Genomic DNA, 25,047 nt, shown 5'->3' with positions numbered 1-25,047 from the left:
CACCAGGATTTGCTGTTTGGGTGGAAGCTTTTCATAGCAGGGTCGCATCTCTGTGCCTCCAAAGCAGTCCTGGGTCCTGCCAAGCCTCAGGAATGTCACAAGAGTGACAGAAACCAGACAGCTAAGGACAGGAGGCCCAGGGGAGCATTTTCAAATCAGGAAAACATGTTTCTTTAAATTGAGACTTTTCTGCCAGTAAAAATTCTTGTAAAATTCAGCCTGGGAAGCCCTTCCCCCTCCACCTTCTGGAGCACTTTCCTGAAGCTCCCACCTGGGAGGCAATATCTATTTCCACTGCCAGTGGCATTTGACTTCATGATGTCATGGTAGCATACTGTGAATTCAGGTTTAGAACTGGACTCAGGGACTTCAGTGAAATGCAAGACCCAAGCTGAGAAGCAGCCCTGAATTTCTGGTAGTTGCAAAATATTCTTATGTCCAGGCCTGCTAGGAAGAGTCAGCTTTGGTGCCACATTTGCCCACTGCAGCCTTCCCCAACATTCCCCTGATAAGAAGGCTTCTATTTTAGCCACATTTTCAACATCAGATTTGTTTTTCCAGTCTGGAAATAAGCAGAGGCTTCCTCAGATTTGCTGCAGCTGCCAGAGGACACTTTCCATGAGGCATGATCAGTTCTAGGAGACTTGTTTTGGGGGAGCAGAATTAAACTAATTTGTTGGGCTGGCAAGGAGAGCTCCCTTTGCAGACACCCCATGGGAGCCCATCTGCTGCTGGAAAGGCTCCTGTGTGCTCTGATGCTTCCACGTGCCACCTCCCAGATCTGCCCTTTGGCAAAGGATGCAGACAGAGGTGTCCCAGTGCCCAGGGCAGGGCAGAGATCCAGAGCCTGCTCTCCTTGATGGGTACGGAGCCACTTCAGCTGCTGCTGTTGTGACAGCCTCAATGAGAGATGTCAGGAGTGCCAGCAAACAGTTTTGTCATGGTGGAGAGGCAGCTGCCAGCCCAGCACAGCAGCACTGCTGTGGCAGAGGGTCACGCTGCCAAGCTTGAGGCCACCGAAGGAAATACCAATTGGTTCCACCCCAGTGGAAATGACACTGTTAATACTCTGCAAAGGGAAAGTCTGACTGAAATGGAAGGAGGCTTTTAAAACTGCAGATTTCCTGTCATCTAAACCACAGCTCGGGCTACGCAGGGAAAAGCTGTCCTTGGCAAATGTATGGGAATGAGCTGGAAGTGGCTCTGCACTGACACACAGAGGCTGTCCCCAGGGCTTAGAGGGGCTGGAGCGGGATCATGGCTAAAGAAGAGAGTGGACACTTCTCAGTGGCGGGCTGAAACCACCCTGATAACCACAGACATGGCACAAATAGCCACAACTGCAGCTGCACACTTGAAGTGAGAGCTCAGCTTTTGCTTTCTAGTGTCTCTGAGCTGTCACAGAGAAGTCAGGTGACAGTAGTAGTTTGTATTTCTCCCTATCAAAAGGAGGAGCATCCAAAGTGTTCTGCAGACAGCAAAGCAGCCCTGCCAATGCTTCAACACGACTTTTCTGGCCTTTATCTTTCATCAGGCACACTCCACTTACAGCAAGGACAGGAGGGGCTGGAAGTGCCAGCTCTGTGTGGTGCTGGCACATGAAGCTGGATTCCTTACACTCTGTTGGAGACCTCCTGGCGCTGCAGTGGCATTAGCACAGCAGGTGGATTCAGTGCTGAGAAGTTCTGCTTCCTTCCAGCTAAGCAGCACAGCTCCTGGAAAGCTCCCAGGCAAAGGTCCTGCCCTTCACCTGTGCCAGAACAATAACCTGTTGTTGTAGCACGGCTCAGCAGGGCTGGATTGCAGACTTTTTCCAATAACTTCAGCACTTTTCTTACTGCAAAAGGCTGCCACAAATAGAAAATCACGTGTGAGGTTCAACCCAAACAGGCTGCTGGCCTCTGAGAGAAGGCTGGATCCTTCCTGGCACACCTTGGCATGGATTTAGGTGGTGATCCACCCCCACACCTGCGTGGTGGGGTGCTGGGAAGCTCTCCTTTGCTGGCAGATGGTACCATGTGGCTTGAAGCCACAAAGGCATTAGGTCAGTGTAAGTGTCCAGCTTGCAGGTGGCATCACTCTCATGGACCGAGATCTGAGGCATTAATCAGTGACCCCCCATCAGCCCTCTTTTCTGGAGTCATTATCCACACAGAGAGGGGAAGCAGCAGCCTCTCCACATGCCCCATCCCATGCCCTGGGGCTCTGTCCCCACCACCAATGCCCTCAGGGGTGCAGGTGGTGTTTAACTCCAGAAGCAGCATTCCAGGACCTGAAAGCAAAAGCCAGGATGCCTCAAGCTGGGCACTGCAGGGGCTGAAACACAGGGGTGAAAGAGCCAAGGCAGGATGAAGCATTAGGCAAGGCATGGCTGGGGCAGAGAAAGATGTGCCACAGCCCTTGCACTGATGGCCATGTGCTGGGAGTGTCCAAAGGCAGGGAATGAGTTATTGCACATGGCAGAGAGGTGGCACAGATGCCTGACTCAGTGTGCCAATACCTGTGGATTTGGCAGAGCTCTGGATCCAGCCCCAGCAAGGCACCACAGGGAGCTGCACCAGCACTGCTGCAGCTGCCACTGGGCTGGAAAAGTTTCTGGCTGCCCCAGGGCTTGGGCAAGAGCTCTCTTTCTTTCCTCACCCCACTCCTGGTCACAAGCACACAGGAATTTGGTAACCAAAGGGATTTTTCAGTGCACATTTCCAAGGGGACAGAGCTATGGGTGGTGGCCTCTGCTGGCATTCCTGGCTGGTTCAGGACACTGCACCTGCAGCAGCACCAGCCAGTGGCAGCACAGGAAAGCATCTGCACCAGGAGCTCCTCTCATCCACCTGACAGCAGAGCCCACACACTGCAAGAGGGGAGTAGAGGTCTTGCCCTGCCAGTGGGGATGGGTTGGTTTAGGGAACAGCACACACATTCATCCTGTCTGGGAAGTTCCAGGAACCATGCAGACTCAGCTGCAGCACCTTAAATCAAACCAAACCAAATCAGCATGGGACAGAACTCCAGAGTTCTGCCTTCCAACCCTTCTCCAGCCACTGACATGTCCAGTTCCAATGCCCTGAGCTCAGCTTCTCCCATTCAATGGGATCTTCTCATTTTGGTGCTCAGAAACAATCACTAACGTGCCTGAGCTCTCCAGTTTGCCTGGCAGTGTGAGAGAGACAAATCGAGCATATAAACTAAGATAGAGTTCAAGGCCAAGGACTTCCTGAGAAAAATCTGAAATAATAAGCATAAACTGATTTGGCCATAACGAGTGCACCATTGTTTCTGCTTTTGAGTCCAGGGCCCCAAATAACCCCAGCCTCTTGGCAAAGGAAAGAGGCTATCCAGTTACAAATGACTTCCCAAAAAGCTATTAAGAAAAGCTCTATTCACCTCTATAGGCACTGGGGCAGACAAACATTGTCTGGTTCCAGCACTGACATGCTCCCTATCCCAATCCAACTCCTTTTAAAGACAAATCCTGCCTTAGAGGCAGCTAATTGACTTCAAAGGCAGGTCCAGGCTTTTCCAGCTTTCTTACAGGCAAAGCAAAGGGTTTGGCCTAAATAGGACATCTGGACAAAGAAACATATATTTAAAGTCGCATAGTTGAACTGCCACTCTCAGAAATAAAGCCCATGAGAGCAAAGTCACCATCAGTAACCAGTCCCCACATGGGAAAGGAGCACTTTCCCATAAAAACACGTTCCTGTTCATTGGGGCACAGTATGCACAGCCTCCATGAGCCACAGTTCGTCACTTTCGGGATTTTGTGCCTATTTCAAGCCCATGATTCTTGCTTGATTGCACAAAACACTGGTGGGATGACCCACTGAAATTGAAGCAAAGGAAATGAGCTCTAGATCTGGGTCTTCAAGGGTTGCAGCTGGAAACAGTGTGGCTGCAATTCTGAAAGCCATGAAGGCTTCCTCGTCCAAACCCCTGACCCCTGGTATGTATCATGGCCAGAAAGGTCCTTACCGCAGTGAAAACTGGAAACCAGCACCTTTACTACTGTTGTATCGCACTAAATAGTTTATTTAGTTGTTGTTGTGCACTGGGTGATTGGAGACTTGCCACGGATTCTTACGTGGAACCTTATCTCCAGGTAACCCAGCAAACCTGCTGCCACACACCTACCTGCAGGGTCACTGCACCACCTTTCACACTCCCTGTCTGCTGCTGTTGGAAGGGTTTGAGTTTGGAGAAGCCTCAAGCAAGCCCTTGACTCCAGGTCCTGCACAGAAGGGTCAGTGCCACTCCGTGTCCCCGCTTGCCTTGCACACATTTGGCTGCACCATGAGAAATAAGCCACAAATCAGACAGGGCCACAAAGAGTAGCCACACAAGCTGTTTTTCTTCAGCAAAGATAAGGCCAGAGACCAGAAAGGAGCCTCAGAGGAATATTAAAAATATCCCTGCAAACTTGTAGCCTGGCAATGTGCCTAATTAAGCAATGCCCACATCGAGAGGAGATATTCCTGTGAAAACCTGGTGCTGAGTAACTCCCTCCCAGCCTGTGGATGGGATCCTGCACAAACACCTGCCACTGGAAATCCAGGAGGGGAGATGTAACAGGAAGCAGCAGGAGGTACATAAAATGTAATTTTCTCTTCCTCTGATCGAGCATGTTGAAGAATAGCTTGCCTGTGTTGAGACAGTGTGAAAACCACCTTGTCAATAGACAGAAATCATGGGGTTGTTGAGCCAGTCAGGGCAAGAGGCTTTATTTCTAGACCATCAAGGGAGAAATAATTCTTTAGAAAAATCAATGAAATTTAAATGAGTACATAGGAATGGCTGGTTTAGCCCCAAAGGTCCATCCAGCCAAGCACTGTTCTTCCAGCACAATATGTCCTTCATCAAGAGAACAGAGTTGTGCAGCTCCCGAGGGCACCATGACCATGAGAGGTGTGTGGAGATGTAAAGTGCCACAAAGCAGATGCCATCCCCTCAGATTCTCCCAGTTCCCCCATGTCCAGCATCAAAATTAGGCTGTTTGGGTAACTCTGCTGGGGGATCTGAGGGCCTGGCAACCCCCTCCAGAGGTCATGGCCAAGGTCTCAGGGGCATCACATCCCCATTGGCAGAGCCAGGCAGGAATTACCGGTCCAGGCAGGGTCACATGCCCCTCTGTGCAGAGGGGATAACTGTCCCAGACACCCATCTGGACCATGTCAGCTGGGCTGGAGATCTCAGTCACGTTCTGCCACCCCTCCTGAACCTGGGAATCAGAAAAATCTGTCTGTGCCACAGGAAAACTGGTGAAGTGTCTGGTGTGCTTCCACAACACCCAAGGATCCTAACTGAATACCCAGAGATGCCCTTCTCTGTTCACAGCCTCCATTCTCTTCTCAACACTCAGCCACCAAGGCTTGTGGTCTCAGCTCAGGACTGTGCCCTCAGAGCTGGTTCTGGCAGTGCCTGACTCTGCAGCTCTGGAGCTGAACCCTTCCAAAGAGCCATCAACAGCTGTGCCATCTCTCCAACTTCAGGGTAATATCACCAATTAGTAAAAATAAAGCTTGAAGGGGGCTAAGGAGCTCAAAGCTATATCAGGTGTTTTTCCACTTTTTTTCAAAGGCTTCCAGTAATGGATTTTCTACAACTTCCCCAAGAAACTGTTTCCCAGCATCTGTGATTTTCTGGTTTGGCTGGTGACATCTTCTCCGAACCAAGAAAGACACAGAGGAACAAAAACATTTTCTTCCTCTTTTCAGTATCTTTTAACATATTGCTGGAGCATCACACTTATCCTGTTTGCCTCAATCTTCAGTAAACAATTTTCTCCCTCCCTTCCATCTCCTGCTAGGTCAGATATTCTCTCCTTCTCCCAGTTCCTACTGCTGCCTTCTATTCTTACCCTAATCCAAACCCAAAATCTGATGCTTGGGGTAAGTTCCACCAAGCCTTTCCCACCAGCCTTCTTGTCGGAGACTTTGACCCACAAAGACCATGCATTATTCAGAGCAGTTCCTCGGCATTTCTGCTTCACTGACACACAACACAACACTGATCATTTCACCTTTCTGGCCCCTGGCAAAGCCTCTCAAACCCCAGCCTCGCTCATAACCACTCCTTTAACATCCTGAAAGCCACCGGAGCCCCTCTAAGCCTCATGCTGAGACTTGGTGACTTCTTGCTCTTCCAGCCCTAACATGCACGCTCCAGCTTCCCAGACTGACAATACCTCTGCAAAGGGAAATGTGAGACTCGTTTGCCCTCCTGCTCTTTAATTGCTGTCCTTGCCCCAGGCAGATCCGTGAAGTCACCAGCCGTGATGAAATCCTGCCTTTCTCATGTCTGTAAATATTTTCCCAAATTTTATTTCCTCCTTAAGACATCAAAAACTGGGTCAAAAAAGAACAACTGGGATATTTAAGAATCAGGTTTGCCTTTGGCTTTTATGATCAAGGATGCTTTTAATATTGAATGTTCAGCTGTCAACATCGGGAACTGACTTAATAATAAATGTCTGACATTTCAGTCATTATTCGGAGTTTTTAATCCTTGCCTCCCCTCCAGTGCCTGCCTGTTTACTGAAAGATTCACGTTGGTGTTTGCGCTGGGAGCCTGGGAGCTGAAATAGGAACGAAGCTCCTGGTAAACACCCAGCAGCCTCTCCCAGCGCTGCGGAAGGTCAGCCGGCAGCGTGTGCAGGGGAGGAGAGGATGCCTGGGGAGGGCAGTGCTGTGGGAGCCTGCTAATAAACCCAGCACAGCAGTCCTGGCTTGCCAGAGCCTGGGCTGGCTGCCACACGTGGGTCAGAGCTCCTGTGGAGCTCCACGGGAGGGAGAGCTGGGCTTTGCTGCTGCAGAGCCTCTGGCTTCCCTTGCTCTGTGCTCCCGCTCCACTCACAGGCGCTGTCCTGCTTCTTGGGGGCTTCTTTTTTCTTCTTCCTCTGCAGAAAAGCTCCATCTCAACAAGAGTTGTCTGACTTTTTTGGCAATGCCAGCTTCCCACAGGGGTGTGTGGCTGCTGCAGCATCACTGCAAGGTGAGGGAGCAACAGGAGGGGACGTGGAGCCCCAGCACCCCTGGGAGTCATCTGTGGGGCCTGGGGGAGTCACACCTCGCATGGGATGGGACACTGCTGCTAGGCCTCTGGTTTTCATAAAACATTAAAAAATGTTGAAGTTCTTTAAACTTTTCTTAGTTCTAGGGTTCTGCCTTAATGTGTTCCATGTTTGGGGGACTTTTTTATATTTATGTCATATATGGCAGACTAATTACAGTCATTTCATTGCCTCAAACTATTTGAAATAAGTTGGTACACATAATTCTGTGCACATAAGTGACACAAATGCCATGTCTAATGCCACACAGGTGCCTGAAGGGTTAACAACACAGCTTGCACCCAGACCAAAATTCACATTTCCAGCAGCTTATCAGATAAGTTGTCTACCCTCTCCATCCCAAGAGACATGTTGTGCTCTGGGTATTTTTTGTTATATTTAGCAAAGCTAGAAGGAGTTTTCCTGCAGGTAGTTGCCACTCCTCCAAAGGCGCTGCAGGCTGGTTTCAGCTTTTTTAGTGATTTGGCTGATCAAGGTTTGAAAACCCCACATAATTCTGAGTGTCCTTCAGAAGCTGCAGCACCACACCACACAAGGCAGGCGTGCAGGTCCAGGGAGGGTGCACAGCCTGTTTTAGGGAAGGATGGGTGCATGCCCAGCTCCACCCATTCACCTCTGTGATCAAGACCCTTTTCTTTACACTAAAAACACAAGCACCAAGCTGAGATCTCTTCATGGCCATGAGCAGTGTCCTGTCATCTTCTCACCCTGCTTCTCCATCTATCCTACAAACCAGGGCAAGGACACATCACCTCCTCAGCCAGTGTGCCCTGCTGAATGCACACACAGCTTTGTTATGCAGAAGTCAGTACAAAGAGTCCCCTCCGTGCAGCAGCAAACAACACAAACATTCCTAAATGAGACCAGCCAAACCCAGAGGCAGATCCCAGTAAAATCTATAGGGAGATACAAATTATTCCGCTGCGTGTCTGACTGCCAGGAGGAGTTTTGCAAATGCTCTAATGAAGTCTGGACTGCACCAAGCCAAGACTGTCAGAAATTAATTCCTAATGGTCTCCCGTATAGAAGCAGCTCTTTGTCTGTCTTTTCAGCCAAGTTGCTTGAGTTTCCTTCTTTTCTCTTTAAGAATAAAGTGAACAAGAAATTACATGGGCAGAAATAAAACTAAAAATAAAAAAGAGAGCATGAGAGAAAACCCCTCCAGTCGACTGGTGGAAGTTGGGGCAAGCAGTGGATGCAAACAGGCAGGCAGGGCTCCCAAGTCAGAGGTTGGTCAATTAGAGCTTTACCAGCAGCAGATTGACATAAAAATATGTAAACCAGCTGGCCCTGATACTTCTGTTTTCTTTGTGTAGCCGGTGCTGACAAACACCAGCCATTTTTACATAGCCTTGGGAAAGCTCTTGTTCTGGAAATCATTAGCTGATGCAATTATGGTTTTCTCTGTTGAATGTCACATGTGCAGAGGTCATTGCTGGAGATAGGAAAGAGGCTTCTGTTTCCAGAGGAGGCACGAAGATGGGCCACTTTTGTCTGGAATACAAAATATTTTTCTTCACTGGCAAGACACGTGTCCTCCCACGCATCACCTGCCTCTGCCTGCTTTGCTGTGGCCCCTCTCCCAATGGCCACACGTCCTCTCACCAGGGTTCACACTGGGACTTGAAGTGAGAAATGTGATGCTGTTGATAAAAGCTGCCTGCATGGTTGATCAGCAGGCCTGGAAGGTGTGAATGGCACCTCAGCTGCACTGGCCCGAGCACTAAACCCCAGCCTGGGAATGAGCAGGGCCCCTGTGAGACTGGGACTGGAGGGTGAATGGATGCCTACACCAGCTTTGGATTAAAACTACTGAAAAATCAGGACGAAGGTCCTGCTCTAGAAGAACATCAAGATCAACCAAGCAAAGATAAAAATGTCATGAGCAGCCTTTGGGATTGTGTTTCTCCAGGGACGGGCAAAGGAGCACCTGCCTGACTCCAGGCTCAGAGCACAGTGCCAAACCTTCTCTCCTTGTGGAAGAGGGTGAAGCCCAAGCCCAACAGCCAAGGAAGCACTGAGCAGATGCAGCTGATTCAGAAGTTTTGTCTGGTGCAACACTTGAAATGTGGTGCTGGCTCATTCCTTGGTGGCATAACCCACCAGGGCAAAACCCCTTTTTTTCCTCTCATTTAGTACTGCCAGTGCATCACAAACCAGGTGAATTCTTCCTGAACTGAGCAATTCAAACAAGCTGTGCCTAATAGTCCATCTATCTCGTTGCTATTTATTTTGGCATATTTGCCTGTTTCAAATCCCACTTAAAGCTGTCTAACAACCAAGATTATGCCACTCACAACTGCCATACAAACATCTCTATTACTGTATGTACACTGGAAAAATGACTTCCCCCCCTCCTTTTTGCTAATACAACACTGGCAGCAAATCACACTGAGGTAAGAGGAAGGGGTGAGATGATAATTATGCTGTGCGAGTCCAAAGTGTGACACCAACATTTCCTGCTGGCATGAGACACTGTGGAGACCTGTGTGGGCTTGTAGCACACAGGCACACTGAGAAGGATCCACAGGTGTCCAGTTTAATAACAGTCTCTCTGCACTGCCGTCCAATTCTCCTCCAAATAATCAGTCAGGCTTGGCTGGTGTCAGGCAAATCACACATCACCTGTAACACCAGGCCCTGCTGGGAGCAGCTCTGGAGGCTCCCAAGTTCCTGTGCAAGGGCAGGGTCTGATCTACAAACAAAACATCCAAAAGGATTTTGACAAAGTGACATTTAAACAGTGGTTGAAAATTCATCCAGCCCAGGGCGCTTGGCTGCTGCAGCTCCCTGGCTCTTTCCAGCCTCCTGGATGCACACACAAAGCTATCCCAAATCTCCAAAAAGAGCAAAATCTAGGGCTGGGATTTGTGTCAGCTCAGTTGACAGATGTCAGTGAAAGCATCTCCTTTCAAGCATCCCTCTGCCTGCTTCACACACCCCTTCCCAGGAGCTCCCCCAGCTGTGCAGATTTCCACAGAAAAAGTTGCTTCATGAGACACATTTTTTTCTACAGAAATGCTTCAGTTTTGATGACTTTTCCGGAAATTTCTGATTTTCTTCTTCAGAAATTTGTTGCCAAATTTTCTCCCCCATTGATTATCTATTTCAAGGTCATTTTGCCAGATATATTTAACCAATTCCATAAAATATTTAGTTTAGATCTAGATTAAAATACCTAATGTTAGAAAATAAGACAAACATCCCAGTTTTATTACAGTAGTTCTTTTGAGTCAACCAAATGTGCTCAGGATTTTCTTTTCAGGGATGTCCCAAGAATTTAGAAAATGGAACATTTCCTGCCATTTTCACACCAAACACACCTGGACATCCCAGAGCTAGTACTAGAAAGTGCTCCAGCTCCACCACAGCACCATTTTCATGCCTGCTCTGTTTCTAAACGTTTCAGGGGGCTCCTCAGTGTGCTCTGCACATGAGGCAGCACTTTGAGCACTCTCACTCTCTGTGCACAGCATGTCAGGAGCTTCCATCCAAGAAGGTGGAACAATGGGATAATCCTAAACCCAGTTCTCTCAGCCCTCACTTGTGTGCATGGCTCCAGATTTGTGCTGTTCAGCTTTGTTTGCATTTCAAGACCCTTCAAGCAAATGGTAGCTGAGAGGAAAAACAGATGGTGCAATTAAAACCCCAAATTCTCCACAACAGGACGTCCTGACAAAGCTCTCAAACCTTCCCTGAAAGGCTGAGTGGGGAAGCTGGAGCAAGGAGGCTTTGCTGTCTCTGTGCTGTGCAAGAAATCAGGTAAAGAACCATTTCTGAGAGTTTCCTTAAGGAAAATCAAAATGCCCATCCAGAACCTCACAAAGCAGCAGTCAGAGACCAGCACCTTCCTCTGTGCAGTTTTCCAGCAGCAAGGGCAAAAAGCTGAGAGAGTGGAGGCAAGAGAATGGAGATCTGGAGAGGGAAACATGGGCTCAGTTGTTGCAGGGATGGAGAGGGAGAGGATTCCACCTCTGCCCACCAGCCAGGGAACACCCAGGGGAAGAGCTCTCCCTCCACACCAGCAGCTTCTTAGGTGGGGAGCCCAGGGGCCACTGAAGAGCTGCAGAAAGGCCTGGGGAAGCACCAGGTCTGCAGCTGGACAGGAGCAGAGGGTGCTGCCAAGGGGCAGAGAATTGTCTCCCCCAAGAACTCACCCTGACCACAGGGCTGGCCAGCCTGGAGGGCCTTGTCAGTGGCATTCTCATTGGGGGCCAAGTCAAATTCTTCTAATTTTTTATTAAGAGCTCCACAGAGGCTTTCAAATGTGATTTTCATTACCAGTAATATTCAAGAGCCATTCACCTCCCAGCTTGTGCCACCAGCATCTGGCCCATAGCATACAACACTCTGCTTTCTCAGGGTACATGAACCTGGCTCAAAAAAGCCCAAAACAACCAAGCAAGGTCTTGGCAGCTTTGTGTTTCCTGACAGCACAAGCCCAGACCCTCAGGAGCCAGCATGGGGCTCACAGCACACCCAGGGCTCCTTTTTTCCTTTAAAAAGCTTCATGCTTTTTGTGTCTCAACTTGCTCAATTTGCTTTGTGGGTTTGTTCCACCTGAAGTCACCACAGCAATTCTCTCATCTGCTCCCTTCAGTTTGGTGTGAAATGCAGGAGGAAGTGTTCTTTGCTCCAGACTAGCAGAGCACAAGCCACCTTCTCAGTGTCACAGCAGGCATGGCACAAGGTCAGGACATTTGAGACTCCTCCACACGCCCAGAGACAAGAAATAAATGTCACAAAGCCCCCCTGCCTGCCAAATCCAGGCAGAGGCTGCCAGAAAGAGGCTGCCTAAACTTCACAGTCAGAACCTGCACGCTCATTTCCCTGGCACAGGCAGGGCTTGGGGTGCAGAGGGTGAGGAGGGAGCTCTGCACCTCCTGGAGAAGCCAGGAATCACATCCTGCCAGCACAGCTTCCAGGAAGCATGGAAAACCTTGCTGCATTTACAAATGGAGCCCATCTCTTCCAGGCACTGACATCAGCATTCGATGAGCTGCACATGACTCTGACATCCCCAAAAACCACCATCAGCCAAGAGTCCTTGGGAATCCCTGCCTGGGAAGGGATACTGGGAATAAGGAGCACTCATCTCCACTGCATTCTGCAGTGCTGTCACCAGCACAGCACGTGCCAAGGGTTTGGTCATATTTCAAGGAATGTTTCTTCCCTGATTCCCAAAGGAACAATTCAGCTTCCCGCTAGAAAGTGAAATAGCCCCAATGGTCACAGCTCTGCTGCTGCAGAAAGAATTTTATCCCGTGTTAGTGCTAGATGGGACTGAATTCCTGCCCAAAAGCTGTTATCCCAGCTGGACAAACATCCTTCTCTCTGCAAACCCCCCCTGGATCTTCACACACACAGAGGCCATTTAAAATCACCCCAGGGAGATGCTGAGACTTTTCCTCAATTTATTACTGAGCCCCCAGATGCTCATTTTACCCTCCTCTACTTCCCCCACTCTTTGACACCCACCCAAAACCCTGCAGCAAACGCTGTGGCCCACCCTCCTGAGCTCTTTTTTTCCTGTGCAATTCCCTGTTTCCCTCCCCCAGGCAGGATCCATAGGGACACTGCACCCCTCATGCCCCAACACACAGAAAAAATCCCAACTTTGCAGTGACTGTCCCAGGCTGTGGGAGGGACAGCTTTTTTAGTTTTCCCAGCTGTAGATGTTTGTTTTATTTCCGTAAGAGGCTTCAAGGAGGGCATTGCTCAAAAAGCTCTCTCTCCCACAAAAATCCAGCCTGCTCCTTGCTTTTATCTCTGTAAGAAGGAAAGGAGACCTGCTCCCACAATGACTGTGCTTACTTGCTTTCAAGTCCACAGAATCAGGGGATGTATTCCTGCATCCAACACCAGTGCTGTGCAAGAGCCATTTCCAACTCATCTGATCCAATACTTTATTCCAAAGTATGTTTGGTTCTTTTTTTTTTTCTTTTTTTTTTTGTGGGGGTTTGGAGTGAAGAGGTTTTCAAAATATGCCCATGAGTCCCTGTGGAGGAAGGCTGCACAGCAGGTTGTTCAGCTGCGTTACAGGAGCTGTAATCGAAGGTGTAGGAGAGCAGAGCCAGAATTAGGATCCTGGAGCCAAGGAACAGCAGATCCCCGTGGCTTTGCTGCCTCAGTCTCTGCAGAACTTCCCAACCCACCTCGTTCTGTGCTGTGGCAAGTGGTGTTTTCCATGACGCTGCTGTAGGAGCGTGGAATTCTTCAGTTCAGGCCAGCTCTGTACACAAGAGACCTCGTGCCTGTAACACAGGACTGGGATGAGAAATGCAGGGCAAAATGCTCCAAGGCAAGGGCTGGAGCATCACAGAGCCCCAAATCTGCGACCCCAGGGCTCCAGGGCACAGCCCCCACAGTGGCAAAGAGCCAGGGAATAGATGTTGAACATTGCTGGGCCTCCTAGCCCTGCTCTGCACAGAATCTGGGCACAGACTTCATGCTCAGGATCCTTGGCTTATTTAAAAAAAAATCAGTTTTAAAAATTCACCTTTCACAAGACAGCTAAAGACTTGACATGCAAGCCTCTATTACTGCAGGAAGTACTCAAGGTAAAAAACAAAAACACGAACAACCAAAGAGAGAAACATAAAAAATGTACAAAGAAAACTACAGCAAAGCTTTCATTTTTCTTCCTTTTCTTTTTTTTTTTTTAACAAGAACTCCTTCTCTTCTTCATTTGTTTTGGAAAGCAACTTGCTGATCCTCTCAGAGCCAGGAAAGGTCCCATCAGCAAGGGTGAGGAACTCATCAAAGCTACCTTTTCATTCTACCTCTGGACTATCAAACTCCCAAATTAGGCATATCCCCAGCAGCACACTGTGACAAATGTATCACCCAGCTCAGCCCAGAAGCCCAGAAGCAGACGGCTGCCCTGAGAAAACTGTGCCACCGTGCCAGACCTTTTTCTCTTAAAAAAAAAAAAAAAAAAAAAAAAAAAAAAAAAAAACACCCAAACAAGAGGAAAATGTAATTTTGCAGCTGGGAATCTTGACTGTCTCCCAAAGTAGCATTAATCCACCTCACCTTCCTAAGCCTCACCAGGAAATAGCTGCAAGGAAGGGGTGGAGGAGGAAAGAACCACTTACGAAGCATCAGCTGCAGTCTAATTAGAGCTATTAGCAAGCTCTTAGTGGTGTTTATTAGCCCGTACCCAGCGTTGCTGAATGAAGCAATCCTGACATCAGCCTTCTGGCTTGGAGAGCCACGCTCCAGCCCCAGCTCCAGGAAGAGAAGGGTCCAGAAAGGCCAAGCTGGTTTCAATCAGCTGCAGATCAGAGCTTGCTTCAATCACATAGACACCAAGGTCTCAGATAAGGGGAACCCACCCTGCTTAGGGCAGCAGTCAGATGGCCCAGTCAGATGGGTTCCATCATGATATCTCTCTGAGCTAGAGTTTTCCTGCTCTGATTTATAGCTTCTGAGTCATTTTGAGTTGACAGCATCATTCTGCCTTTGCTCTTCAGAGAGCCAGGGATTGCCAACCACCGCCCCGGGGATGGGGACAAGATGCTCTCAGAAGACAAAGCACAAGCCCTGAGCCCAGCTCAGGACAAGCTGGCCATGAGTTGGACAGGATTAAAATAAGATTTACATCTTTAGTTGCACAGAACATTCATCACTGGCTGCTGTTGGACATCCTCAGTCTGCAAACAGTTTCTCTGACATGAGGTGTTTCTTAAACATGTCATGCCTTTCAAAGGACACGCAGCCAAAAGCTGCATGCCTCAAGCAGGGCTAATCTCCCTGGAGTCTCTTATAGTAGCATATTTCAAGGCTGTTTATCATACAGAAGGGACATTTAAAAATATACAAATGTATGTTATAAATCACAGCCTTTTCCTGGGAAGGAGCAGGAGGAAGAAACCAGCAATCACTCAGTGTTAAAGAAATTTATATGGAGGTATCTTAGCTCTGGGCTTACCACAGCTAGCAATCATTGCTTCAGCGGGGCCAAAAACACATAATCAGAGCACCACAATAAATGAAAGCACTTGGGAAACTCAAAACATACTTAAGGAAACACTGAATTCCCATATATCTTTCTCAAGCACTTGTACAGTCAGGTAAAATCTTCCATATTTGTATGATGGAAAAGCTGCCTTGTTTTTGTGGTGTAGCTACCACAGTTCACAGTCTTTACAACTATTTCCTTTACAGATAAGCAGGTTTCTACCATCTCAGCAGATGAGTCTGTCAGAGGTGCTGCTGGAGGAGGAAACCAAACAGAAAGTCTGAACTCCTGGGGCCGAGTGCCACATCAGTACCTGAAACACTGAGCTGTCTTCCCTGACTCATTCCCAGGGTGTGTGACAACCAACTGCTGTGATCACAAGGTTTTGCAAGACAAACATGCATCTTTCCAAGGTTGTGGCCACAAAGAATTGCTCCTGCAATGCTTTTCAGGACAGTGTTGATGGAAGCTGCCTCTGGAGCCCGGCTGATGTGACCACCAGCTCTGCAGGATGTTGCCAAGCCATGCCTTGGCCACCCAGCCCCACAAAACCTGCAACATTACCAGCACAACCTCCCCTTTTGATGAGCAAACACTGCACATCACAAAGGTGTTGCTGCTGTCACAGCCACCTACAAGCAGCTGCTGCAGGGGTTCTTTTGGAAGACCAAATGTGGCGAAAAGAAACTCTGATTTCATCTCTGCTACGTCTCAAACTCATAGCTTCCAAAAAACAGTCGTGTTCAGCAGAGGAATTCTGCAGCCATGCTTTGCTAACACTGTCAGCATCTCCCTGCACACCCTCCAGCCTCACAGGGGTGACACACCAGGCCATGGTGCTGTGAGGTGGATCTTGGCAGCACTACCAAGCCAGGCTCAAGCTCACAGGAGGGAGAAGCTGCTACCATGCTCCTGATCCATGGCCCTTCTGCTGATCCCCCCGGAGCATGTTGGAGGGGAGATGCCACATTCCCCTTTCCAGGAGCAAACATCACTGAGATGCTGGGGAGGATGAGCCTCCAGGGTGGAAAGAGGAGTATTCAGCAGGAAAACTTGTTCCCCCACCACCTTGGGTATCAGACCACATCATCCCACCCAGCTCTGGCACAGCAGCTCTCTGCCTGCTGCCTCTGCAGCCCTGTGTCAACACCCTGCCCTGCAAGGAAGCACTGCTCATTCTCAGGGATGCCTGCAGGTAAAGATGTGAAATGTGAGTAAAGAAAGCAGTTTGTGCAGAAAAGTAATGACCCCTTTGGGATCTTCCCAGTTTATACACAATTACAACAAGCAGCTACAATGAAGGAGTGCTTGGCAGGGAAGGGAGGCGGATAATCCACGGGTGTAAAGCCCTGCAGCTCCCAGAAGCAGTAAACGATGCAAAGCAGAGCTGACATTTGAGGATGCACATGATCCTCCAGTTTGTGTATGTCAGGACATCTGCTGCTGCGACCTCACACGGCTAAAACCTCCCCTGTCTTCACCTACAGCTGCTGCTGAGTGAAGCACAGAGAAACTCCCTGAGCCGAGCCACACGCAGGGGATTCCACTCCTTCATGCCAATTTATAGCCAATTCAGGATTTCAGCAACTGTTATTTATCACCGGGGCTCCCCGCTAACCGTCACCACATTGGTGAGAACTTATTCCAAATGAGTTTCCAAATTAGCAGCTCTGAATTCGTTTCTTTTATGTTGGTTTCAGTTTATGAGGGATGTCAGAAAATCACAGGATCCCACTCAGGGTAAATTACCTGGGGATTTTATGCATGATCATTCTGCTAAGCTGCAAAGGCAGCGAGCTCTGCATGCTGCTCACAGCGCCTAAAGCACCAGGGAGGATGAGCCCAACTGCTTCCAAAGGAATGATCAGGTTGGAAAGGTGCTTAAAACACCTTGCAAGGGTGGATGAGGCTTCCCCGTGCAGATTAGAGCGTGCCCAGGCCACATATCTCTCTCCCACATCCTGAAATGTAATTCCCGTCTCTGTGAATTTATCATTACTGAATGAGAGAGGAAACAAGGATGTGCTGTCTTTCTGCCTGATTTTATTCTCTGAGACAAGAGCTTTTCTACTGAGCAGAAAGCAAACTGGGGCTTGTTTTGTTTAGAAGTGAAGAAATAGCAGGTCTTGACTCCGCAGATTTCTGGCAACAGCTATGCCTTGGAAAAACAGTTGTGTTGGCAGGAAAGTGAAAGACTCCTGTCTACTGGAGCAGCCTTTGGCCTCTGTGGATGTGTTTCCTGATCTCAGACAGATGGAGCACGTCTCCTACCCGGCTGCACTGCAGTGATTTCTGCTCCAGGATCCTTGTGCCAAGTCAGACCAGCCCCAGCAATGGGGCAAGAGTCAAAGGAACCAATTCCCACGAAGGGGGCTGGGAACAGGAGCTTGTGCACAGGCAGCAGAGTCAGTGAAGGAATGTCACTTCTCCTTGCAGAGGTGGAGTAACAGAAGGCCCAGGAGGACCAGCTGAGGACCAGCTTTCCATCACATGAGTGGCCCCAGTGAAAGGATTCTCAGGGTGCAGGTGGTCCCATGCACCAGCCTGAGGCTGTTTTTAGGCTGGAGTCTGAAGGATAAGGGCTGTGTGATGAGCTGAGAGACAAGGCAGGGATGCAGGACAGAAAGACAGGTGATACAGGCCAAAATAAAATTGTCCCTGGCCATGCCCAAAGCTGTAGAAGGACCACAGCACATGGGTGGAAAGAAGCAACTGTTCTCTCTTCTTGCAAACTTTTCTGGCTGGAATCCAGTTTATCCCATGCAGAACTCTCCTTTGGAGTGAGGATGGATTTAGCCTCCAACACAGGAATGACAAGTGTCAGCAATGACTGAACTGGAGGAGCTCTGCAGCCCTGGTTCTCCCCAGGACACCAGGGACAGGAGGGACTGTAGCAAACTGTGTAGGCTGGCCTTCCCAAAGCCAAGGTGGTGTTTGGACAAGAGTTTGGCCTTTCTATTTCCCTCTCTTTTTCCTTCTTTTTTTTTCCTCTTTCCTTTTTTTTTTTCTTTTTTAAGGCATGTGGCCAAATTAAAAATCCAGTTCTGTCCAGCTGCCTTTGGCTTTGCATTACCAATCCTTCCCTAATGATTCTTCTGGGAACCACAAACCCCAAATCCTGCCCAACTCTCATGCTCTCTTTCTGCCCCAAGATGGACACAGCTGATTTTCACATCAATTTCCCAGCTTGGAAATGAAGCAGCACAAAAAAGGGCATCCCCCCCAGGTTCAATGTCAGGTCAGGGCAAAGCTTGTGGAGGAACCAGAGCAGAACAACTGCCAAACTTCAGCTCTGAACTTCACTCAGGACATGGTGGTGCCCCCAGAAATAGAAGACCTCTGGATAAAAATAAACCACTGGGACCATTTCTCATCTTAAACCTCAGGAGCAAGGATTTTCCAATCTTGTGGACCCTCTGTGCAGCTGCTAGGCCCCTTGGTCCCAGCCCAGGGCTGTGCTGCTGGCTGCCCTCCTGATGGACTCTGCCATGGATCCCTGTCTAAGTATAAAACCAGATGGGTGGGGAGTCTGGGGACTGGTACACAGAGATGGCTTGAAGTCTCCTTCAGTGGTTTTGCACCTTTGATCTCTAGAATGTGTATTTCAAGGCCAGAAAGGGCTTTTGTGCTGGCCAAGGAAATAACTACTTAAAAGGACAGAGGGAGAGCTGGCAAAGGATGGGGCAAAAGGATTGTGCTGCAAAGGAAAAAGGCAGCCTACCCCTATGTCTTGAAATGCCCAAGACATAGTGAGAATTGGCAAAGGTCAGGCTGAATTGGCTCTTGCAGAGGATCACAAGAAAAATAACAAGAGAAGGTTTAGCTGTATAGATCAGAGTAAAAAAAGGAGAGGGGAAATGGAGCTGAGGATGTACAAAGGATGGAATATAGATTAAAGTTAGTCCAAGTGTGGTCCAAAACTAATGCATCTTCTATGTAACATCATGTCATTGTGTAGATGACACAAAAATAACAGGAGTGAGCAGACAGACAGAGAAATGTCACATCCCTCCAGATGGACTCAGAGGGCAGCGAGTTCACACCATGGGTACAGCTGGTTCCTGTCCCCCAGCACCAAACACCTGCCACTGAAACATGCCATGGAAACATCCACCAAGCTTGGAGAAAGGAGAGCAGAAAACACAGCACCTCAGCTAAGGAGAGGGGAAAATGCCACTCTCCCAGCTTACAGCCTGTTAAGGTGCTCCATGCCACATGCCAGGCACAGAGCAAAGTCCAAGGGAGGAAGGATTTGGAGCTACCAGACTGTTTTCCATTGCTCCAAGGGTGCCAGCCAGCCTGATAAGATACTAGTGATAAGATATAGATATATTCCTCCATAAATGAGAGGAATTGAGATCTAATCTACCTCACCTGAGCAAAGTGTTTGCTGGAGCACCTTGGTGCTTGGTTCCGACAGCGCGGGGGAACGGGGACCTGTCCATGGCCTTGGTGGCAGAGCTCCTGGGCTGGCAGGGCTATGGCAGCCTCTGGAGCAAGCTTGGGACACATTTTTATGGATGATCTTGCCCCAGACCAGGAGTGGGATCCCACCACTCATGGGTCTGAAATGTCCCAGGTAAATGGAGATTCAGAAGCAGGAGCCTTGGAGCATCGCTGCGGCTTCACGACTTGCAACCAGTTTTGGTCCCAGCCAAAAACACTTCAGGAACATCTCATTCCCTCCATCTCCTGCCTGGCTGTGGCACACGTGTGAGGACTAACTCTCCTGCCTCTGACTGAAGCACTGGAGTTGCCCCCTGATTTCCAGACACTCCCAGGAAAACGCGCAGCTCCGGAGCGGAAAGCGGAGCGTGCGCCGTGCCCGATCAGCTCTGCTAATCTCCTGCTGCCACGCAGAGCCTGCACAAGGCAGCTCCCCGCGCCTCCAGCCTCCTGCTGCACAGCCCAGCAGCACTGCTTTGTTCATTCGCAGCGATTTGCCTTCGGATTTATCGCCCTCTTGCCAAGAAGTTGGCATCCCCCAGCACGAGTTGCCCCCTGCACGTCCCGGTGCCTCTGCAGGCTCTGGAGATGGATGGGAAGCAGGCTGGATCCTCAGCTTGTGGAGGGCCGCAGGGGAGCACTGCAACCACCACGGCTCTAACTCAATTTCTACCCATTTTCTGCTTTGCCTTCACTTCATTACAGATTATTATTTCCTAAACTGAGGCAGAGTCGATTCTGCTTCCAACTGAATTGCCCACAGGCTGGCTCCTCTCCTCCATCCAGCTGATACAATCCTTATAGCAAGTTCCTTCTCGACAGACCGGCAGCCTTCAGGGAGCAATGCCTCATTTGGGGAGACTCCTTCATCTTTTAAGGAAAACAGCATTTAATTTCTAGTTGTTACTGGCTGTTTCATGCAGCTTTTCCACTGGATAAGAAATGGCATCCATGTACAAACTTAAAAGATAGTAATTCCCAGCTTGAATTGGGATAAAAAGTTGGGGATCTCAGTGTATTTTGCAGACAAGGTGTCCAGAACAATGATAGAAAGGGTCATTTCCCATTTCCTGCTTTTTTTACAGCCCTACCTACTTGTTATGCTGCAGATGAGCACTTATGTCTAAATAAGTTGTTTCAAAGCAAAAACTGAACCATTCTCCTTTGAGAAGTGTCAATGCAAGACTTCACAAAGATTTCTAAACATAGATACTTCAAAAGAACAAGTGCAATGAGACTGGTCAAAGCGTATCCTCCTTGGCACAGACTGGCAGCTTTGAAGAATTCATGTTTTCTGATGGAAAGATGCTAAATGGAAAATATTCCCTGTTCCCTGGGCAGGTTCCTGTGCTGCAGCAGCCCCAGCTCACCCACGTGGGGTGATCCCATCCCAGCACAGAGCTGGGAGGCTGTGGGAGGGCAGCCTGACAGCCTTTCCCAGGCCAGTCGTGGCTCTCTTCCATTTTTTTCACTACCTGCCTTGCAGTTTGGGGTCCTGCTGTGGGGTGCACACAGCCTGGGACAAGGGCAGTGCAGGATTCTCCAGGATGTAGGACTTGGCTTGACCACCTGGCCAGGAGCCCTTGAAATTACCCTGTCCCTTGTCCCATCCCCTCTACAACCTAAACTGAGTGGGTCTTCCCACCCTCCTGCAAGGCTGAAAAGGTCCCTTTGGGTTCCCTCAAACCCCATTCTCTGCCTGCCCTCGGAAATCCCACACTGCACCCGTGGGAGCCCTGGGCAGGGAATTGGCCCAGGGCAGAAATCAGTGGTGGAGACATTCCTGCCTTTCCTCAGCAAGTCCAGTTAAATCCCACTAAAACATTTCTGAGCATATTTGTAATGATTTGAGCTGTTCTAGAGCACGCCCTGCACTCTCCAGCCGGGTTTTAGGGGGAGTGTGCTCTTCTGAGAGAGCTGTTTCCTATTTTTGTCAGCACATTGAACACAGCCTCTAAATTAAAATCTTCTATTTCCAGACTATTTTGATCAACGCTACTTCCTTCAGTTTAAAAGATACAATAAGAATAGATGAGCTCTTACAAATTAAAAGCCTCTCTTGCTTAACAAATTGTCTCTTTGTAATAATTAATTATCTGGAGAGAGATTCCTGCCCTACGCTTTTGGCCTCATTCCAGGCTGTGAAAGGGGTAGGAAAAAAAAAATAGTTTAGTGTTTTTTGCCTCACAATGCTGGCTCTCACACGTCCTGCACAAGGCAGGACCAGCCCAGAGGTGAGCCCATCCTGGGCACAGCACGGCTGTCACCGAGTGCTTGTCACAAGCCTCAGCTTGTGGTTTGCAGGGGAGGGCTCCAGGCACATTTCACTGCCTGCTTTAATTTTTAATACTTTTTTTTGATAGGTGATTATTATTAGGCAGCAGATCTGTCACTCTGGGCAGCTACAGCCACTCTCACATTGATGGTTCCTTGGAGCTCTTGGTGCAGGGGGTTGTGGAGATGTGACAGCAGTGCAAGGACACGGGGGTGGCTGCTGCTCTCCATGCCTCTTGCCAGGCTCCAGCCCCTGATGACTTCAGGACTTTGTCCAACCTACACTTCCTTAGGAAATTCCTTCTAGTGCATGACGGTCCTTATGATGAGTAAGTCTAAATTAATCTTAGATTTTGCACTCTAAGCCCCTGGCTGCTACTTCTCTCAGGGGTACAGAGCTCCTAGTCACTTTTCCTGTGGTGAAACTGGAAATATCAGCAGGTTATGACACCAGCTCTGTCAAAATCCCATCAGTCTTTTCTCAGGGGATGAGTTCTGCAGCCCTCCACCACGTGTGCTGCTCACCCTCAGAGCTCTTTAGCCTCCATCAAGAGGCTGGGCAATGCTGGCTTTGCTCACCCTGGCAGATGCTCCAGGTCCTTGGGAGACAGGCTGGAGCCAGGGGGAATCCAGCCTGGGGCTGTGAGGACCCTCACCTGCAGCACAGGACCTTCACACAGAGGGTCAGGGCACAGAGATCCTCTGCTTTAACCCCGTCCTACCTGAGTGCCAGCTACAGCAGCACTGCCCAGGGGTCAGCATCCCACAGCGTGGCACAGACAGACACTGGGGCCATGCAGGGAGACACTGACAGGAGATGGAGGTGGCACAGACAGACACTGGGGCCATGCAGCCACCCCAGTGTCCAGCTCCCCATCTCACCTGGAGCACCTCAGCGCTGCTGTGGCTTCTCAGTCCCTCTGCAGCCTCGGTCCCTGCAGGGCTGCCCTGTGCCCTGTGTGCTGGTGCTGGCAGCTGGGGCAGGGGCACAGCAGGGTCCCCACACAGGGTGGCAGCTGGTGGCCAGCAGCCTGCCTGGGCAATGCCTGCAGCCAGCTCCATGCCCAGAGCCCCGTGCTCCTTGCCAGCCCCACGGCAGGAGAGCGTTTTGCTAATCCTTTCATCCCTGCCCAGCAGCACAGCCTCCTGCCAGCTTTGCAGGGAAAGGCTTTGGAAGCACCTGGGGCTCCAGCAAGGAATCATTCCCTGTGAAGTGACCAGGGCAGGAGCCACCTTCCAGTCCTGAGGGTTCCTAAACCACCCCAACAGCCTCAGAACAGGCCCTTACGTACACAGAGCAGATTTAACTCTCCCCAAGCTGGAACCAAACAGCTCATTCCCTCAGAAACTGGCTGATCTTCCTGACAGCGGGCCAGGAATGCTGGGAGGGGTCTGAGCAGGGGTGAAGTGTAGAGCATTCCATTGTCCCACCCTGCTCCTGGACCCCAGCTCAGCCTCCTGCACACACAGGGAGCAACAGATCTGCACAACCCCCAAAAAAATTAACCACAAGTTATTGCCCAGGTCACAACCTCAGTGGTTTGGAGGAGGATTAAATATTTATCTGGAAAACAAGGATGTACACAATTGAATTCAGCAGGATTAGTGATAAAGCCCATAAAGATCCAGTCGTGGGAGGCAGAGCCAGTTGCTCCCTTCCAAGGAAAGCCCCGTGCACCCAGGGCTGGGTCACCTCCTGCCAAGGCTCCTGCTCCCCTCACAGCCCTGTGGTTTGGAGGGAATGACTGTCACCTCCTCCCAGGGACCTCAGCTGATCCTTTTCTCTTTATAGTGCACCAGAGAGATGAAAACCCCTGTGCTGGTGTCCACAAATTGCTCCTCCCTGGCACGGTTTAATCTAGGAACAGTTCTGTTTCTCCTCTGTGAGAAGAGGACTCTCCTTGACCCTGGACACACCAGAAAACGTGAGCCTTCACTCCCTGAAGGAGCTCTGTAGTAGTGTGGAGCCAGCAGCACTCTCTAGTACTCATTAGAGCTTGGAGAGCTCTGTAAAACACAAACAGAATGACAACATGGAAATAAACCTCTAACATCCTCTCTCTCCACACAGAGAAGCTTAATATATATGTCACAGACTGTGCCTATAGTCTGACACTATATCACAGCAGATGGGATCCTGCTAAGCATGCTTGGGATCAGCATTGCAGAAAACAAAAGGGTGGGAAAGGCCCGAGCACCCCCTTCTTTTCCATTACACACATCTCTGTACAGGAAAGGTGCCTTTGGGCAGAGATATTCCTGGAATAGCCAGGATTAATGGCATGCCAGAAATACAAACGCAAGCAGGATGTTGCAATGGAGCTCAGCCACCTCAGCAAGGGTCTCCCACCACCCAGGGGAGCTGCCCTGTCTGCAGGCAGGAGCAATTCCTTGCACAGCCCCAGATGTTTGACATGTCCTTTCCCTGTAAAATTTATTTCCCACCATTATGTTCTGGCTTACACAGTCCCTGCCAGGGAATATCAGAGATTTCTGTCATGAATTATCCTTTTGTCCAGGACAGGATTTAACTGGAAATTATTTGTTTAAAAAGGAGAAAAGCTTATTAGCACATCGAGGAGGTCTCTATCCTTTATTTGCGTCGTGTATATAATCTACTGGAAATCAAAGTATTCAGATGATTTGAGTAAGTTACTGGCCTCTGCCTGCTAGCCAGGAAGTTCAGCAGCCTGTGGTGGGGTCAGTATCTTTCCATGGCTTTTTACTTTTGATTTTTCCAGAGGAAACAACTCAGCACAAGTCTATTTCCTAATGTACAATCTTCTACCGGAGTCCACACAAATGTCCCTAAAACCCAACGGGACACGTCACCAACTCCACTGCCGAAGGAGCTGCTCTGCATCCAGATGCTTTTTCTACAAATTTTCTAACCCCCTTACCCCTCCTCCTTTGGCTTTTCCAAACCCAGCTCCTGCTGGGGAGAGCAGCACAGAGCTGCCCCTCTGAGCCCTGCTCGGAGCTGAGCTGCCTCATGTGATTTCCCAGGCTGGCTGCTACCTTCCAGGCATATCTGCACCATCTGAGGCTTTTCAGGAGCTCTTGTCTTTGCCAAATCTCACATTCCCAGAGTTCCAAACTTTCCCTGACTTCTCTTGCACTTTCCCATCTCCCAGCACTGTAGCCTTTAATAACTGCTGCCTACCCACTTGTACACTCAGAATGTCAGAGACCTCTTGCCATTTCCTGACTCATTACTCACTCCTTGGCTCTGCACAGCCCACTCAGGGGATGCTGCAGCTCCTGAGTGTCCCTGGTTGCTGCCTGCCCCATGCAGCCT

At 49.4% G+C, this 25,047-nt stretch overlaps 1 protein-coding gene and 1 long non-coding RNA gene across 9 annotated transcripts in view; both read right to left on the bottom strand.

Annotated features, from left to right (window-relative positions):
• LOC135279873 (serine protease inhibitor Kazal-type 5-like) overlaps positions 1 to 25,047 on the bottom strand; it is a 95,490-nt gene that overhangs the window by 63,933 nt on the left and 6,510 nt on the right. The gene's annotated exons all lie outside the window — the stretch shown is intronic.
• LOC135279878 (uncharacterized) lies at positions 12,271 to 15,583 on the bottom strand. 7 transcript variants are annotated; one of them, XR_010347034.1, is made up of 3 exons: positions 15,343 to 15,583; positions 13,222 to 13,320; positions 12,271 to 13,111 (listed from the first exon to the last, which is right to left on the bottom strand). It is a non-coding gene; the product is annotated as an uncharacterized LOC135279878 (long non-coding RNA). The 7 variants fall into 7 exon arrangements; XR_010347038.1 differs by lacking the exon at positions 15,343 to 15,583 and adding an exon at positions 14,164 to 14,180; XR_010347032.1 differs by lacking the exon at positions 15,343 to 15,583 and adding an exon at positions 14,102 to 14,168.

Source organism: Passer domesticus, chromosome 13 (genome assembly GCF_036417665.1).
Source record: "Passer domesticus isolate bPasDom1 chromosome 13, bPasDom1.hap1, whole genome shotgun sequence".
Lineage (NCBI taxonomy): Eukaryota > Metazoa > Chordata > Aves > Passeriformes > Passeridae > Passer > Passer domesticus.
The sequence above is the reverse complement of the archived record's forward strand: the minus strand, read 5'-3'. Positions and strand labels throughout refer to the sequence as shown.